Here is a 19,526-nt window from a genome sequence, read left to right as displayed (position 1 = left end):
CGTGAGCCTATCAAATACCCGGCACCACGACACCCAATTTATTTTTAAGGCTTCTATGCGACAGATTTCAGAGAGGAAAGAAATATCAATCACTTGCCAGGCTGGAAGATTATTTCTGCAGGAGTCAGAGAAGCCCATAAAATCTCACCCCCAAAACCACCACTCCCATAAATGCATTTAAAACACCAAGAACAAAACATCAAATAAAATCTTGCCTGGGTGGGTATGAACCCCCACGTGTCTTTTCCTACCTTGTGACTTGTTGCAGCTTCATAGACTCAGTGACGGGAGGGGAAACGGGGGGGCTGGTCTCTCCCATTGGAAGGACCAACAACCAACAGCAAGACAGTGACGGCTGGCAGAGCGGGTGCAGGGGTGGGAAGCTCAGCAGAGCTCGGGGAAGGAGGGAGATAGAAGGGCCGGTGAGGGAGGGCGGGCCTGTAGGAAGGACAGAGAATATGGGAGTCACCCACAGGGAACAAGCAGGAGAGGAGGAAAGGGAGTGAGGCCGTCTGAAGTCAGAGGTGATAAAGCTTGGGCACACAGTGTGGTGAGGAGAAACCATACCTCATGGGGCAGACTGAGTCCTGGAGGTCCTTTGTGTCTCTTAATGGAGCTTGGGTCATTAAGCTGAGCTGCACCAAAGATGTTCTTCCTGTAGAAAGCCTTGGTTTATCTATCCATCAGTGAACTAATGTAGCAGGAGGACCTGAATCCCATAACTGAACCTTCAGTAGGGGGATAACGTGTTCACTGTGACTGGAAAGATCACAGCTCGTTCAGTATTGCCAGTTCTGCTAAGGATTCCATTCCTGCACTCTGAGTTTTGCCCCCAGGACTCATGAGCATTCAAAAACTATATAGTAAGGCTACATGGTGCCTTTTGACTCATACTCCTCTGATTCATAAACCATTTTTGTTGCTGATGCTTGTAGCTGCAGTGGATGGCAAAGGGAAAGTTTGCAGATCAAATCTGGAGGCAACTTGATACGGTGGGAAAACTGTGCATTTAATGTCAGACCCATCCAAGCTCACCGACTCTCATTCATTCATCTATATGGGACCTGAAGTCGGTGGTAGGCTTGAAGTGCCTACTTTCTAATGGAAGGAGATGGGAAAGAAACTAAGAAATGAATGACAAATGACTGAGGGAGTGGTGGGTGCTGAGAGTAGAGTAAGGTGCTAGGACCCAGAGTGGCTGGAAGAGCCAGGACTTCTGGAATAGGAGGACAAGGAAGGTCTTCCTGCAGGACTGACTTCCAGCGGAGGCCAGCCCAAGGGATGAGAATTTCATGCGCACAGTATCATAATTGTTGTTCTAGAGAAAGGCACTTCATTTTAGTATGCCAATCCTATTTCTTAACACCCTGGTGAATTTTCTTTAAATTTCAAATAGGTGATAGTGGATTCGATTGAATTTTCTAAGTTGATTAGCATATAACTAAGAGTAATAATGGATTGTCTCTCCTTCCCCTTTAAAATAATTGATTAAGTTTGAATCTTCAAGGACTATTTTGAAGAGTAGGAGTGACAGCTGGCATCTTTTCCTTGTTTTTGTTTTAATGGAATTGTTCGTGATCTTTCACCGTTTAGTGAGGTATTGGTTGAAATGCTCTGTTAAAAATCCTTCTCTTTTTGGTTTATGAAGAATTAATTTTTTCTAATATTTTTCTGTGGTCATTGTTATCTATTTTTTCTTCTTTTATCTGCTAATGAAGTTATTTATATTAATATTTTCTCATATTGAAGAATTCTTTTTTTTTTAATTTTATATATTTATCCAGGACAGAGATCACAAGCAGAGGGGAGGTAGAGGGAAAAGCAGACTCCCAATGTGGGACTCAATCCCAGGAGTCTGGGGTCATGACCTGAGCTAAAGGGAGACGCTTAACCAACTGAACCACCCAGGTGCTCTTGTTGAAAAATTCTTATTTTTTTTTAACAAAGTAACAAATCTTACTTTGTTACAATCATTGTTTTAATATATATTCAGTATGATGATATTTTAATTAAATTAAATTAAATTTTAATTCCAATGTAGTTAACATACGGTGTTATATTAGTTTGAGGTGTACAATAGAGTGAATTAGCAATTCCATGTATCACACAGTGCTGATTCAAGATAAGTGTACTTTTAATTCCCTTCACCAGTTTCCTCCATCTTACCACCCCCACCTCCCTTCTGGTAATAACCATCAGTTTGTTCTCTATAGTTAAGAGTTCGGTTTTTGGTTTGTCTCTCTGTTTTCCTTTGTTTGTTTGTTCTGTTTCTTAAATTTCCCAGATGAGTGAAATCATATGTTATTTGTCTTTCTCTGGCTGGCTTATTTTGTTTAAATATGCTGATATTTATATAGAATTTTTTCCATCTATATTCATAAGGGAGAGTGATATATGTTTTTTCTCCTCCATTGCAGTTGTTTTCTGGTTTATGCATTAAAAGTTGCTGTTGTCTTATAAAATTAGTTGGGTAGATGTTCTGAAATAATGTACTTAGAGATAGGAATTGTCTACTCTTAAAGGTTTAGTGGAAGGGCGCCTGGGTGGCTCAGTTGTTAAGCATCTGCCTTCAGCTCTGGTCATGATCCCGGGTCTTGGGATCGAGCCCCACATCAGGCTCCCTGCTCAGGGGGGATTCTGCTTCTTCTTCTCCTATCCCCCCCCCCCCCACCCCCCGCTCATGTTCCCTCTCTCGCTGTCTCTCTTTGTCAAATAAATAAATAAAATCTTTAAAAAAAAAGTTTAGTGGAATACTCTTGAGTCTATTGTCTTTTGGGGAATTATATCTTTGACTATTGTGACATTTTCTTATATGATTACTGATCTACTGAGATTTTCTGATTTTTCCTGCCAATTTTGATGATTCATATTTTCTACTGTATTGATGTTATAGCAGTGATTGGTATAAATTCGTATGCAGTAGTCCCTCACTTTTTAAAAGAATCATCTATATTTGTTAATTATGTCCCCTTCCATGGGCTTGTCTCCCTCTCTGCATTGATCATCTTTGCCAAAGATTCATCTATTTTATGAGTCTTCAAAATATACATATTTAATGATCTTAATCAATTCTACTGCATTTTTGTTTTGTTTTGCATTTGTGTTCATCAGAGTTTTCCAGAGAAAGTATATACAATATGCAGACAGACAGACAGATAGATAGATAGATACAGATAGATTTATTACAGAAATTTGCTCACTAGCTCCTGGAGGCTGAGAAGTCCCATGATCTGCCATCTGCAAACTGGGCACCCAGGAAAACTATTGGTATGATTTAGTCTGCATCCAAAGGCCCAAGAACCAGAAGAGCCAAGGTCTAAGGGCAGGAGATGATGGATGTTCTAGTTCAAGCAGGGAGCAAAATCACCCTTCCTCTGCCTTTGTGTTCTATCCAGGCCTGATTTGGGTTGGATGATGCTGTCCATATTGGTAAGGGTGGATCCCTTCACTCAGTCTACTGATTCAAATATGAATCACTTCTGGAAACACTCTCAGATACAAGGAGAAATAATGTTCTATCTACTGCTACCTGGGGATCCATAAAGTCCATCAAGTTGACACATAAAATTAACCATCAGACTATCTTATTATTTTCCGCTTTTATCTTTATTATATTTTCTCTCTTCACTCTCTTTGTCTACTACTATTCAGTGTTGATGAAGAAATCACATGCCATATCCAGGGACAAAACCTGCAAACAAGAAATTCTATAAACAAAGTGACCTTAGTTTTTTACTACATAAATTCCCTGATCAACTTCAAACATCTTACCTTGGATCCATTTAGAAAATATACTGATTCAATGTTAGTTTAGCACAGTAAATGAGTTTAAGATTCAATTATTTCTCATCAGCACTTGGAAGACATTAACCAACCGCCATCTTGCCTATAGGACATTAGTCGGTCTGAATAGAGACCACCTTTAGGGAGTTGCTTACAATGAATAGAAAGTGAGATTGCCTAACCTTTGAGACTCTGCCATAGAAGGTAATATAGCCTACATCCAACCTCTTTTGGGATGCTGGCTCTGGGAGCCTTGCCACCATTTTGTGAGGAAGCCTGTGCCACATAATAGAACTATGTGTAAGAGTTCTCGCTGATAGTGCCAAACCGAGGTTCCTGCCAAAAGCCAGCAGCAGCCACTGGGAGAGTAAGGAAGCCTTCGAGAAGCCTCTAGCCCCACCACTGTCCAGCTACAACTGCAAGAGAGACTCTAATGAAACACACCTAGCCAACCCCAGCTAATCCCCAGAAACCACAGGTTGGACCTCCTGGTTCTGCTATTGACTGGCTGCGTGACTTTGGGCAAGTTATATAACTTATCTATAAAATGGTGCTAATAATACCTACATCAGAAGGATGTTATGAGAATGAATCAAGATAATAACTCTCCAAGGTAGGTATTATTAAGCTCATTTTACCCATGAGAACGTGTACTGGGAAAGGTCAAATAAATTGCTCCAAGTCAGTCAAATATATAATGAGATACAGAATGTGAGTTTGAACTTGAATCTGACTCTAAAACCTGTTCCCTCTACCATTATTCAATTTCATTGCTAAAATTGATCACCATAGCAACTCATTAACCTCCCTAGTCTCACACAAGGACCTAAAGAGATGGTGCCATCCCTTTGCACGTCTAGGTTTAATTTAAGCCAGACTTGGCAACAGGCTAAAGTTGTGATGCTGTCTAAAGCAGAAGAGAGAGGAGAAAAAACCAAAAACCAAAAACCAAAACAAAACAGAAAAACCCATGGATCATGGGTTTTGAATACTTAAGCCCACAAGTAGGATAAACAGACATCACACTGTGCCCGTGTGATGTGAGAGAGAACAACAAGTTCATTTTGGCCTCACTTTGTTGTAATGCTGTTTTCATAAAATGATTTCTACCAAAATAGCATGCCACATATGAACCTTGTTCAAATGCCAGAGTTGATCTTGGAACCAGAATGAAGTTATATTGCATATTTTCATAGAGGAATCCAGCATATGGTAGTGAGGAGAAAGGAGCAGAGTAGCAAGGAAGGGAGTGTGGGGAGGGTAAGAAGAATTTTAAAGCAAAAATATGTGTATGCTCTTCTTTGCACTGACAGATCATATAGGTCAGCATGGATTACAATGATGTCTCACACTAAAGATAATCAACATCACCAGAAAAAAGCATATTTTCTCTGAATGCTTGTCCCTGGGGAGCAATCTTCTTGTGAATCCAAAAGATGATGCCAAGGTCTACCTTTGACACATATAGGCATAGTGAGAATTTTAGAAAGGAGAGCTTATTTCAGAGTCTCTGCTCTAACAATGGTTTGCTGAAAAACAGATCTCCTCCTCCTCCTCATTGTTGTCATTGTGGCCATCATCAACTAATTTGTCAAGTATGTAATATACTTAATATGTAATAGAATTAATATGTAATATACTACTATGGACCAAGCAGAGTTCTAAAAACTTCTTGTGTATCATCTCTTTTAATGAACAGAGTATCTTGCAAATACTTTGTAACACCTGTTTTACAGGTGAAGAAATTAAGACACAGAGAAACAGGTTTGTTATGAGGTAGGAAATTCAGGATATACAGGGAGATAAAATTCAAATCTAGAGCCCATGGTCTCAACTGCTCAGCTATTTATTATTATTACTATGTCATTATTAATGTTATCAGTATTCATTATAGATAATATTTTTGGGTACATATGCCAGGCTTCATACAAAACCCTTCACCTTGAGCAAGGCAGAGGGACCAAAGAGAGTGGAACAGGAGTGGTCTTCAGAGTATGAATCAATATTATTTAATTACTCGCCTCTTCTTTATTATTCCTTAGTGGATTCTTTGGGTCCTTTGCTATGACATCTAAACTCATGGGTTCATAAAGGGGTGGCTGAGCATCTGACTCTTGGTTTTGGCACAAGTCATGATCTCAGGGTCATGAGATCCGAGCTCTGCATGGGCTCTGTGCTCAGTAGGGAATCTGCTTGAAGACTCTCTCTCCCTCTGCCCCTTCCCTCACTCTCTCTTTCTCTCTCTCTGTCCAATAAATAAATAAATCTTAAAACAAAACAAAACTCATGGGTTCAAAGAAAGCTAAAATTGGGAGGGATTCTGTGCCTTTTCTCTTAGCTCCTTAATTTAGCAGATGAAATCTGGACATCTATAGAATATGAGGACTGTGTTTTCTGTCCTCTGGTGGCAGGAGTGAAATTATGCAAATTTATTTTCATATTATCAGAGGCTTTGCCTCTGACTCACCATATGGCCAAGCTTCTAATTTTATGGGGCCTCGGTTTTCTTGTCCATATGAAGAACTGGTCTGTGACACCCTGGCTTCCTCACAGCTGTGGTCCTGGTGCAGTGTCTGCCGTGTGGCTGAGACACCCTCAAGTTTGTGCCATTTCATTCCAATATCAGGAGATAGAGCACCTATTTTTTTTTTTTAAGATTTGTTTTCTTGTTTTAGAGAGAGAGAGAGAGAGAGAGAGAGAGAGTGTGTGTGTGTGTGTAGGGGGTGAGCAGAGGAAGTGTGAGAGAGAGAGTCTTTCAGATGCCCCAGGCAAGTCTCAATCCTATGACCCTGAGATCACAAACCCAGTTGAAACCAAGAGTCGCCTGCTGAACCGACTATGTCACTCAAGGCCCCCTAGAGCACCCATTTAAACCAAGATTCCATCTTTTCCGTAAGTCCAGTCAGACTATGCTGTTCTGACCAGTGCTGCTGACATGTGGACTAAGAACACCCACTGAGAGTCTTGGTTATAAAAAAAACAGGGGCAAGGATTAAGCAATGCTGAATCACACACTTCTCCTTTGGTCCTTCCACCGTCAGTCACCAAGCTGAAGGTCTCACTTTGGAGGTGGTGTGTCTTCAACGCCCACCTAGCACTTCTCTCTCTCTCTCTTCCTGTTTTTGATAAAGAACCTTCCAGGACAACACAGCTGGCTAAAATTTAGTAACACTGTTTAATGCTTTTCTTGTATTTGTTTTTGATTTGCTTCTATTTGTGCCAAGTTTTTTTTTTTTCTATTTGAAAAGACTTTTAAAAATAAATTTATTTAAGTGAAAAAGTTGCTTTAGGGAAAAATGTTGAGTACATAAGAGGGAGATATATATATATATGTAAATATATACATTATAAATATATTTTATTACAAATATATATGATATATATTATAAATAAATATCAGATACTTATTGCTATATAACAGAGCATTCCAAAAGTGGGACTCAAAACTACCCATTTCATTTAGATGACTGTCCCATGGCTGGGCAGGTGGTTCTTCTGGTCCCAGCTGGCTCTCTTATGCATTTGCAGTTGGTTGAAACTTGTAGATTCCTTCTCAGAACAGGATTTTCAGAGGCATAAAATAAAATACATAGAATTACAAAGGAAACCAATTATATTGAAATACAGTATCAGAATATTATAACATTTTAATATATATTTTATTTATTTCTATTTGTACATATATTATTAATTTCATTTATATTTTATATAATCTATATAATTATATAACATTTTATATATATTATAACATCAAAACCACAATAAGATATTATCTCATACCTGTCAGAATGGCTAAAATCAAAAACACACGAATCTGTAATCATTGGCAAGGATATGGAGAAATATGAACTCTTTTGCACTGTTGGTGGGAATACAAACTGGTGCAAACACTCTGGAAAACAGTATGGAGGGTCCTTAAAAAGTTAAAAATGGAACTACCCTGAGATCCAGTAATTGCACTACTGAGTATTTACCTAAGAGAGTATTTACCTTCAAAAGGATATAAGCACCCTTATGTTTATTGCAGCATTATTTACAATAGCCAAATTATGGAAGCCATCAATAGATAAATGGATAAAGAAGATATTCATATATATATGAACAAAATGTCATATATGCAAAGGATTAACTATTGTAATTTTGAATAATGGTGAATATAAACAATATTTCAAGAGCTCTGGGACAGCTTTCATATGGTATAAAAATATTTATTATTTCTATTGATACCAAAGGCATAGATTTTTTTTTTAAAGATTTTGTTTATTTCTTTCAGAGAGAGAGTACACAAGCAAGGGGGTAGGGCAGAGGGAGAAGCAGGCTCCCCACTGAGCAGGGACCTGGAAACCATATGCGGGGCTCCATCCCAGGACCCTGGGATCAAAGACAGATGCTTAAGAAACTGAGCCACTCAGATGCCCCAAAGTCGTGGATTCTAATTGGATGGCTATTAGTTGTTGCCTAAATTCATAATAGAAATAAATGTTAAATCTCATTCAGAAGACAGTGAAAAAACAAAGATTCCAGTTTTTTCCCTTTTTTTTTTTCCCTTTTTTTTTGCCTTCCAGTTCATAGATCTGCTCCACATAAAAGGGAAGATCTGCTCATGGGTTATGGCTGCATTCCTTGCAATTTTTTTTTTTTTTCCTTTAGAAAAGCAAATGCAAGTCAAAAATCCGGGGAAATAGTGGTTTTATCTTTATGACTATTTGTATTTTCAAATTCTCATTGACTTTTTTTTTGCTTGGGAACTTTTACAGGCTCCTTATTGTTTAGCTGTTTTTTTGTGTAACAAAATGTTCCTCCTAACTCAGACCTGAGGTACTTTGGCATTCTGCTAAAATTTCAGAGAGCTGTCTTTGGTCTTTATCCTCTTTCCATGTGAAGCTTCCTTGACATTTTCAATTCCTTAAATATTTCCAAAGGATTCTCTGATGCCAGAAGTAAATGTCTACCGTTCTAACACATTTGCTTATTGCACGTCCTTCGTGACCTGAGTGTGAAGGTTGTGGGGTTGAAGGAGTGTGTACAAGAGGTGAATGAATAAGGAGGAATGAAGGATGAATAGATGAGACCCCATCATCCTGGGATGATGAAGATTTTCTGGCAGTGTTTAGGAAATGTTGGAGGGGCTGAGTATAAGGACTGTCCATGCACACCCAGAAAGCAGCTGTTCCCTCACACTTCTCTACCCTTTCTTTCTTTCTTTCTTTCTTTCTTTTTTTTTTTAAAGATTTTATTTATCTATTTGACAGAGAGAGATCATAAGTAGGCAGAGAGGCAGGCAGAGAGAGAGAGAGGGGGAAGCAGGCTCCCTGCTGAGCAGAGAGCCCGATGCGGGACTCAATCCCAGGACCCCGAGATCATGACCTGAGCCGAAGGCAGCGGCTTAACCCACTGAGCCACCCAGGCGCCCCTTCTCTACCCTTTCTGGGGAACATCATGCCTCTACCTCTTCTTGGTAATTCTCTAGGTATCATGGGGATGGAGGTGGGGGAACATCACAAAAAGATCCAAGAAATAAACAGCCTGAAATAGCATCTCCCTCCTTTCTCAGGACTTTACGTAGATATGTATCATACTTTGCTATATGTGGGATGCATTAGGGGGTCGAGGCCATTGATGTCAGAACATCTGATTCCTATATTATTGTTTACGTGTTTGCAGCATACAAAAATATTTCCATTTGCAGCCAACTTAAACAGTGAGAATCTGAGGATGAGAAAAAGCAAAAAATCATGCTGACTATGCACAGCCAAGTGACCTAGGTTGGCTAAGAAGTTTCCATCTCCCCATTAGAATTGTAAACAGAGCTCTCTGCCGAAGAAAGTAAGATGTACAAATACAATGATAATATGACCGAACCAGTCAGCCAAGAAAGAGGGCTGTTATTTTGGTTGAGTTGAGAATGCAGAGGTTCCAATGGTTCTCACAGGGATTAAAAAGATGAAGCGAGCATTTTTCTCCAGGCAGGATTAAATGAGGAGTGGCACCCTGACAGACTTGTTGTCAAAACTAAGTAATCATTTTTTCCTACCACATTCTCAAATATCCGTGATTCATTCAAAGCATTCCTTTTTTATTTGTTCTCTCTCTCTATTTTTTAAGATATTATTTTTATTTATTTTAGAGAGAAAACATGAATGAGCCAGGGGAGGAGCAGAGGCAAAAAGAGAGAGAATCTGAAGCAGATGTCACGCTCAGTGAGGAGCCCCGTGTGGGGCTCAATCCCATGACCATGAGATCATGATCTGAGCCAAAACCGAGTTGGATGCTTACCGGACTGAGCCACCCAGGCGTTCCTTATTTAATTGTTTTTAGGCTACATAAATAACAAGGGTTTGTTGAAGAAAAATCAAGTGATACAAGTGAAAAGAAAATTCTTTCTCCCTCTATCAATCTCATCCCTCAAGGGGCTAGCCTTTAGAAGTATAGTGTGTGCCTTTACCTTCTAGATTTCTAAGTGTGTACATGCACGTATAATCAAAATATTATTCTGTACAGAATGTTCTGCCATTTGCTTATTTCACTTAAAATATCTCTTGCCACCTCCCCATGTTTATATTAGAGGGAAGCTCCAATTATTATTATTTTTTTACAACTGTGCTGTGTGAATTTCCATTGTATGGTTACCTTGTGGTTGGTTTAACATTCTCCTCATGTCTGGAATGTGGGTCGTTCCTCACTCAGCGCATATTAATGGGGAGTTTGTCATCCCACCAGAGATGCCGTGAAGGAGCACAAGAAGTATAAGGAGCTGCGGCTCTTCTCAGGGAGTTTGAGACTGAGTATGAGTCAGTTATATTGTGCGACAAATAGCCTTTACGCTTCCTCTGAAAATGCTGAGTTCCCAGGGCTGCAGAATCGAATAGCACACTGAATGAAAACAGCCCCCCAAAGAAAGACATTGTGTGAGAGCATTTTATCGGTTAAAAAATCCAACATATCTAAACAGAATGGCTAAAGGGCAGCTCTTCCTAGTACAAAGACTTTTTCCTACCAAATGTTTTGATTTGTTAAGTGCCCTTCTAGCACTTCAGTCTTGACTTTTGTAGCCAGAGCTCTTGGACGCAATTTCAGATAACCGCCAAGTCAAAAGCAAGCTTGACTATCAGGAGACCCTGAAAATTGGAGCTTTATCTCCATCTCCCGAGATGTTTAAGTGGAAAAATAGCATTTGGTAAGCTTAAAAGGGATTTTCAAAATGTATGTATGTCAGGAACTCAGTCTCATTTTGAATCATCTTAAGCTCATTTGTCTCCAGGACTTTTGGCCACTTGTTCCAATGAACTTTCTCTATGGAGACTAACCTGATGCAAGTTCTCACAGCCCCCATGGCCACAGCCAACATTGTACAAGAATGACCTCCAGTGCCTTGTCTCGGGTCTGCCCGTTGAGCCTCTTATCTTTAACTGGAGTCTCAGTTGTCACTGAGGCTCAAGATACATCAGCATCTGCTGGGTGCTTGCATGGGGACACCCAAAGTTCAGGGGGTTAATGCCCCATGGGATAAATCTTTGATCAGTGATTGTTGATTGCTACTCCCTCCTCCCTCCTGCTTCTTCCCCCTCTGGACAGGTTGTCTTAGGATGCAGTGGCCTTATGGCCTCCTAGAAGACAGTCCCACCAGGTGGTACAATTAGTTGGTTTACTATGAAGCAGGGGTCACCTCTGTGGTACGTCCCCTCCTGTTTGCTCTGTTCAGTCTTCTCTGCCCCGCTCTCATTTCCTCACTTCTGCTTCCTTGCAACTGTATTCCCTAACAAAAGAGGCACAGATAAGATGTTGTCTCAGATCCTGTTTTCTGAAAAACTCACACTAAGACAAGCACATTCTTAACAAAGACAGGTAAAACTTGATATATCGTAATTGGCTCATTATGTAAATTTGGCCACTGTTTATTGTACACCTACTAACTGCCCAGCAATTTTGCCAAGTGCTTTCTATGCCACTGAGTAACTGCCCTCTACAGGAAAGAAAATAGGCTTGGAGAAGATCTTGTTCAAAGTCGTGTTAGATCACCTCCTCATTTCTTCATCCTGGCATGTTATTACAATTGGTGGAGGAGAGGGGAGCTGAGGGTGGCCTTCTGTACCTGACCCTGAAAGCCCTCTTTGACCTCAAGGTTCCTCGTTCCTCAGGCTCTCAAACAAGTCTATCAAATATGTAAAACTGTAGTCACCAAATAAGAGAGACAGATTTTGAACTTGGAGCTGCATGCATGAGGCAGTAGAGTAGATGGACCAGCTCAGAAAAGCATGGAGGTGTGTTCGTCCGAGGGCAGGCTCAGCCCATGTGGCATGACTCAGCTGTGGCCTCCATTCTCACGCTCAGGATTATCTGCTAAGACCAACCCCAACATCTCAGAGTACCACACAAGAAAGAGGATTGAGTGCTCTGAGAGCAGGATTTCAAGCTCCCACCATTCCTGACACCCCAGTGGATTCTCTGCCCCCATCCTGCTTCCCTTAGCCTGGTCTCAGTCTCGTCCCAAGCCTTCTGTAAGAGAGCCTCTCCTACCCAACTGACTGGCAGCCTTCTATACATATGACTACCAATGTCAGCAAGACCAGCACGCTGTTCCATCATCATTTTCCTCATTCCCAGTGCCCGCTCCTTTATTCCATTCCACACCACAGCTGTTGCCTGCATTTCCTCCTCTTATGCCTTCTCTCAAATGGTTGTCTCCCTGGCACCACCCCCCCCTCCACTGTCGAGAGAGGGGCCGTGAGAGCTTTTTACCTTATAATTCCTCCCACAGCACTAACCAGGGGCACAGTCCGGCTGGGGATCCATGGGAAACAGTGTAGTACATGCCCCAGAGTCATCCAACCAAGGGGCGAGACGTCTGGGGTATTTATCTACTGACCTTTGTTAGTTACTGGTTCAAAACTGCTCCCTGGGAGCATTAGCTCCCCGGTGCTCTCTTCATACCCTACACTTGGGCTAAAATGGACTCCCATGGCTCTAGAGAGCCCTCATGCAGAGGGATTCAGCTGGTATACATAGGAATGGTGATTGTAAAAGGGATATGAGTGGGGCACAAATTGAATTTGCTACACTAGGTTATGAGGCTTGTTCTCTTTCTGTCTTCAGGTCCTAAGAAGTTCTTAGTGCATGCTTCTCCCAGAGTTGGGTTCGACAGATATAGTTCACAGAAATTGACTGCATGCCCTTATTTGATGTTTAATTGATATACAGGGAAACATAGTTACTGTGGTCATCAGACAGGAAGCATAAATGGCTAAAAATGGTAAGAGGTAGCCGAGCCTACTTGAGTCATGGCTGTGACTGGTTCTGCCCCTTGACCTGTCAATTTCCTTAATTCTGAGAGATTATTTTCTTCTTCAAATGTGTCATGTCTTGCATGGGTTACCTGAGAACACTAGAATTCATTCCCTTTAGGATTGGAAATTTTATAGTTTTTTTTCCCCCTATTCTTTAAGACTGCCACAATTAAGAAAAGAAAAATTGTGAGTGTGATATGAATTGTGTCCCTGTAACAAATTGTTAGAGTGAAATTATAATCAATATTCTTAGAGTTTCTCTGGTCATTCAGGTTTGCATCTCTCTCTCTCCCACCCCCCCTTTTTTTTAAGATTTTATTTTTAAGTAATCTCTACATCCAACATGGGGCTCGAACTTACAAAGCCAAGATTGAGAGTTACACACTCTACTGATTGAGGCAGCCAGGGGCCCCTGCAACTCTTATTTAAAGGGCTAAGTGACAACTGTTTTCCTTTTGAGGAATTATTTTTCTTCTAATTAATTATTAGAACACATGATATAGAATTTAATGTTAAAAGAGCTTTATTCTATTCTCTCTTAGAATAGATATTTTCTCATCTTTTTATGATCTTCATTTTTTTTTCCAGAGATTTTATGCATTTACTTGGCACAGAGAGAGAAAAAGCGAGAGAGGGGGAGTGGGAGAGGGAGAAGCAGGCTTCCCGCTGAACGGGGAGCCCGATGCGGGGCTCAATCCCAGGACCCCAGGATCATGATCTGAGCTGAAGGCAGATGCCTAATGACTGAGCCATCCAGGCACCCCTTTATTATCTCCATTTCAAAGGGCATTTAAACAGAATTTAAATGTGTGTCTATAAGAATATTCTCCTCTCAAGGCACATCATTAAATATAATTATTTTTTTCAACTATTTCTTGGAAATAGAGGAAATGTAGGAAAGTTAAAGTAGTAGTACAATGAACACACATAAACTCACCACCTGGGTTTAACAACTATCAACCTATTTCCATTTTTGTTTTATTTTCCTTTGTATATGTTTACATTTTTCTAGTCATGGACACCATATGTTAGCTCTAAATATTTTGTGACTTATCTCCTGAAATAAGGATATTCTTCTACAAAATTGCAATATGATTATTTCACCTAAGAAAACTCATTATTTTCTAATATTCTCTAATAACTAGAATCAAATCTCTCCTTTGTTATTCAAATATATTTTATGGCATTTTTTTTAAAGCGAGAAGTCAACAAATTTTTATGCATTGCATTAAATCTCTTTCAACCTAGAGCTGTTTTCCCCACCTATTTTTTTCCATAACATTCATTTCTTTAAGTGATCAGGCCAGTTGCCTTGTTGCATGTTCCTTATTGTAGATTTGTCTAATTGTTTCTTCAGGTCATTCAACGTATCTCTCTCTCTCCCTCATACATCTTACCAGCTGGGAATGATATCCACAGACTCGATATGATTACAGTCATTTTAAACAGTGCTAGCAATAATTCTTCAGAGACGATGAAGCCCAACTCACTTTGCATTACATCAAGAGGCATATAAATCAGATTGTAAGTGTCTCGGTGGTGACTTGTGGATTTCTCTATCGTAAAAGTACTTTTCCCATTGTCACTGACAACATGTGGAGTGATATTTTGGCATTAGGCCAAATGCATTTTTAACTCAATATTTCTATGATGAAAGGTTGATTAAAGATCTTAAAGTATGTAACTTCTGATTTCTATGAACTAGCATAAACTGTCCATCTAGCATTCACCTCTTAGTTTCTCATAAAGAAAAAAAATGTGTTCAAGTAGATAGTGGTTCAGCAACTACAACCCATGGACCACACTCAGCTCAATTTCTTTTTTTTTAAAGATTTTTATTTATTTGACAGAGACCACAAGTAGGCAGAGAGGCAGGCAGAGAGAGAGAGAGGAAGAAAAGCAGGCTCCCCGCTAAGCAGAGAGCCCGATGCGGGGCTCGATCCCAGAACCCTGAGATCATGACCCAAGCCGAAGGCAGAGGCTTTAACCCACTGAGCCACCCAGGCGCCCTCCTGTGTTTTTTTGTAAATAAAGTTTTATTGGGATACAGCCACTCACTTTGTTTACATATTATCTAGGACCATTTCCTGCTATGGCAGCAGAGTTGACTATTGTAACAGTGATGGGATGGCCTGCAAAGCTGGCCCTTTGCAGAAGAAGTTTGCTGACCCAGGACTAGATGATCTCTTAGCTCTCTCATTGTATTTTACATTTTCCTCCTAAGTTCTATAGTGGGAAATCTGGTAGGCAAGTATCTGGACTTCGTCTTTTCAAAAACTTTATTGAGGAACAACTGGCATACTAGAAGCCACACTGATGTAATGTGAATAGCTTGCTGAGTTTTGACGTCTGTAGACATGTGAGCAATCGTTAGCACAATCTAGGCATTGAATGGGTCTGCACCCCCAAAAGTTTCCTCACACCCCTTTGTGACCCTTTTCCCCTTTACCGGCAACCACTGATTTGCCTTCTGTGACTACAGCTTAGTTTGCGTCTTCTAGAATTATAAAAGGGATCATAGAGTACTATTTTTTTTTGTCTTCTTCCACTCAGCATAATTATTTTGAGACTTATCCACCTTGTTTCATGTGTTCTTTTTATTGCTGATTAGATAGTCCATTGTACAGGTACACACCACATTTTGCCCAATAACCCCTTCATCTGGTGATGGACACATACCTTTTTCTTTTTTTGCTTTTACAAGTAAAGCTGTATACTTATTTATGTATAAATCATTCTACAGACACATGCTTCCTTTTTTTTTTTTTTTTTAAAGTAAATACCTAGGAGTTAACTGCCTGGATCATATGGCAGGTGTATGTTTAACTTTTAAGAAGCGGGACAGGTCTTAAGAGTTTCTGTAATGACTTCATACTCAGAATTTAAATGTGTGTTATGTCTCATTAACACTTTATTTTCCAAGTGCCAAGATGGAAAATTACATCTGCATTCAAAATAAACTCATAAACTCTGCTCATTTAAATTAATAAACATGATGTACTTGTATAGAAGATGGAATAAAGAGCATATTCCAGCCATTTCTAGATGACAATATGACATGATTTAAATCTAGTTTAAGATACTTAGTATCTTAGTAATGGGTCATAGGTTTCAAAGATTCTTGTCCTGATCCAGAGGTCCTATAGTGATTAAAAATCTAAGAAGGTTGAAGTATGGAGACTGTATTTCTAAAAGTCAGGCTCACTTCAGAGCACAACAACAGATTCAGGGACTACACGGAATTGAGGATTGCTTCCTTTGATTTCAAAGCCACCTATCAGTCTTCTCATATGATTTTGAGGAATTGAACCAGCTAGCATTCTCTGCTGGCAAGCAACAAGAAGCAACTCTGGCCAGCTTTTAAAAAAGGATTTATTGGAAGGATGCAATCCAGCTCCCAGGACAAAGAAACAAGTGAGTTTGGGGGATCTTAGAGTGCCTCCTTATTGGGACCTTCTCCATGGCCTCAGGGGGACAATAATACTGGAGGAATTGAACCATAGCAATTTTTCCTCCTTGCATTATTCAACTCAAGCTTCAAAGTCTGAGAATGAAGGGATCAGCTAGCCAATACCAGGACATGAGCTGTGAACTTGGATGTACCAGGAGAAGAAAAGGAAGGATCTAGCAGAAGGGGCTTTCAAGGTCACCATCAACTATGTGTGTGTGCAAGCACTTGGGTTTGCTGTACCACTGGGATTACACAGAGTCCATCAGAATTAATCACACCTAGGAAACTAGGCAGTCAGGAAAGATAAACAGATGTTGGTCTGCATAAATGCCAACAGTCCCTTACATTGCATGTGGCCTTAGAAAGTGTTTGTTTGACATGCTTCAATGGTAATCAGGTCCTAAAACCCACATAAGCTTTACATACTAAAGGTTATTAAGAAAAATGTGTTCCTTCTGGTTGTCCTTCTGTTCTTCAGACAGAAAACAAAACCACCAGTGTCTGAGAAAGCTAAGAGAGTCCAGAGTCAACATGAGAAAATCTGGCTTCTCATTCCCATGGAAACTTGAGCTCGTGTAGTAGCCAGTGGTGAAAGTCACATCAGGTCACTGGCTGTTGTACGAAATCCTGACTTAAAGCCCCAGACCCTGGTGGGCAGTTGAAAATATTTGACTTAGAGGTCTGATCTTGACTCTGAAGTAAACCATGGATTTATCTTCTATTCTAGCCTGGTGACTAAACTTAGATTTGTGAGAATTTCATTTATTAACAGTTTATGGGATGCAGAACAATAACATCGATTCTCTTCCATCCGAGAAAGTTAGGTTTGAGACACCTGAGAACTGGGATGACGAGATGACTTTTTTTTTTTTTTTAAGATTTTATTTATTTATCAGAGAGAGAGAGGGGGAGAGAGCGAGCACAGGCAGACAGAATGGCAGGCAGAGGCAGAGGGAGAAGCAGGCTCCCCGCTGAGCAAGGAGCCCGATGTGGGACTTGATCCCAGGACGCTGGGATCATGACCTGAGCCGAAGGCAGCTGCTTAACCAACTGAGCCACCCAGGCGTCCCACGAGATGACTTGTAAATGTATGATCCTATAATGTTCTAGGGCATAAGAACCAGGTGAGAGTATGTTTCTGTCCTACGCATGATCCTGTTGCTCCTAGTTATAGACCCTTATAACTACTTTGTTCAATCAGAGGAAAAACATAAATAAATAGAAATTACTAAGAGTAGAAGGACTGTCCTTGGGCACAGATGTAGAAATTTCTAGCATTATTCTACTTCTTTTTAAGAAACATTTCTGTTTTTAATGTTTTTGAAAAAATTGTTTTAGATTTACAGAAAATTTATAAATATAGGACAGAGTTCTCATATACCCCTCATCCAACTTCCCCCAGTATTGGCATCTTATATAATTCTGCTATCATTATAAAAATTGAGAAATTAACATTGATACAATACTGTTCATTAACCTAGAGACAGCTTTTTAATTTTGCCAGTTTCGTCATGAATGATTTTTTTTTTCTGGTCCAGAATCAATTAGTTGCTCTATCTCCTTCATTTCTTCTCCCATCTGTGGCAGTTTTTCTTTATTTTTCATGACCTTGGAACTTTTTCTTGTTTTTTGTTTTAAATTTAAAATCCAGGACACCTGGGTGGCTCAGTAGGTTAAGCCTCTGCCTTTAGCTCAGGTCATGATCTCAGAGTCCTGGGATGGAGCCCCACATCAGGCTTTCTGCTCAGCGGGAGCCTGCTTCTCCCCCCGCCCTGTTAAATAAATAAAAATCTTTTTTAAAACTCCAGTTAGTTAATATAGCATAGTACTAGTTTCAGATGTACAATACAGTGATTCAAAACTTCCATAGCTCATCAGGACAAGCACAGTCCTCAAAACTTCCAAGTGCTTATCAGGACAGGCACAGTCCTCAAAACTTCCAAGTGCTTATCAGGACAGGCACAGTCCTTAAATCCCCTTGCCTATTTCACCCATCCCCTACCCTCCCTTCTAGTAACCATCAATTTGTTCTCTTTAGTTAGGAGTCTGTTTCTTGTTTGCCTCTCCTCTCTTTTTTCCCCTTTGTTTGTTTGTTTTGTTTCTTAAATTCCACATATAAGTGGAATCATATGGTACTTGTCTTCCTCTGACTGACTCATTTTGCTTCACATAATACACTCTTGCTCCATCCATATTGTTGTAAAAGGCAAGATTTCATTCTTTTTTAATGACAAAATAATAGTCCATTATGTATGTATGCCTCACCTTTATCCATTCATCCATTGGTGGACAGTTGGGCTGTTTCCATAATTTGGCTATTGTAGATAATGCTGCTATAAACATGGCTTTGGAGATTTTGAAGGATATTGATCAGTTATTTTGTGGAATATCCTTCAATTTGGGTTTGTCCAATTTTTCTCTCAGAATTAAAAATAGGCTATGCAATTGTTATGGACTGAATGTTTGTGTCCCTCCAAAATTCATATGCTGAAATCCTAACCCTCAATATGGTGATATTAAGAAGTGGGGTTTGGGGGAGGTGACTAAGTCCCAGAGTGGAGTTCTCCTGAATGAGATTAGTGTTTCTAAGAAGAGACACATGAGCTTGCTTCTTCTCTCTCTGCTTTCTGCCATGTGAAGGTACAATGCAAACAGAGCTATTTGCAAACCAGGAAAAAGGGCCACAGCACATACAGGACCTACTGATTCCCCAGCCTCCAGAGCTGTGAGAAATGCATGTTTCTTGTTTAAGGCACTCCATCTGTGGTAATTTGTTATAGCAGCCTGGATGAAGACAGCATTGCTGACAAGAATAGCATGGAATTAGTACTTTGCCCTTTCAGTGCATCATCTTGAGGAACCATAGTGTCCACCTGTTTTATTTCTAGTGTGAGGCTTTCTTTGACCACTCGAGAAGGTGATGTCTGTGGAGTCTCTTCACTGTAGTTCCTTTTTTCCCTTTGCGGAAATGTTGTAAGGAAATACTTTGAGCTTATGAAAATATCCTG

The sequence above is a fragment of the Mustela nigripes genome, chromosome 7 (assembly GCF_022355385.1).
Source record: "Mustela nigripes isolate SB6536 chromosome 7, MUSNIG.SB6536, whole genome shotgun sequence".
NCBI lineage: Eukaryota > Metazoa > Chordata > Mammalia > Carnivora > Mustelidae > Mustela > Mustela nigripes.
The sequence above is the reverse complement of the archived record's forward strand: the minus strand, read 5'-3'. Positions refer to the sequence as shown.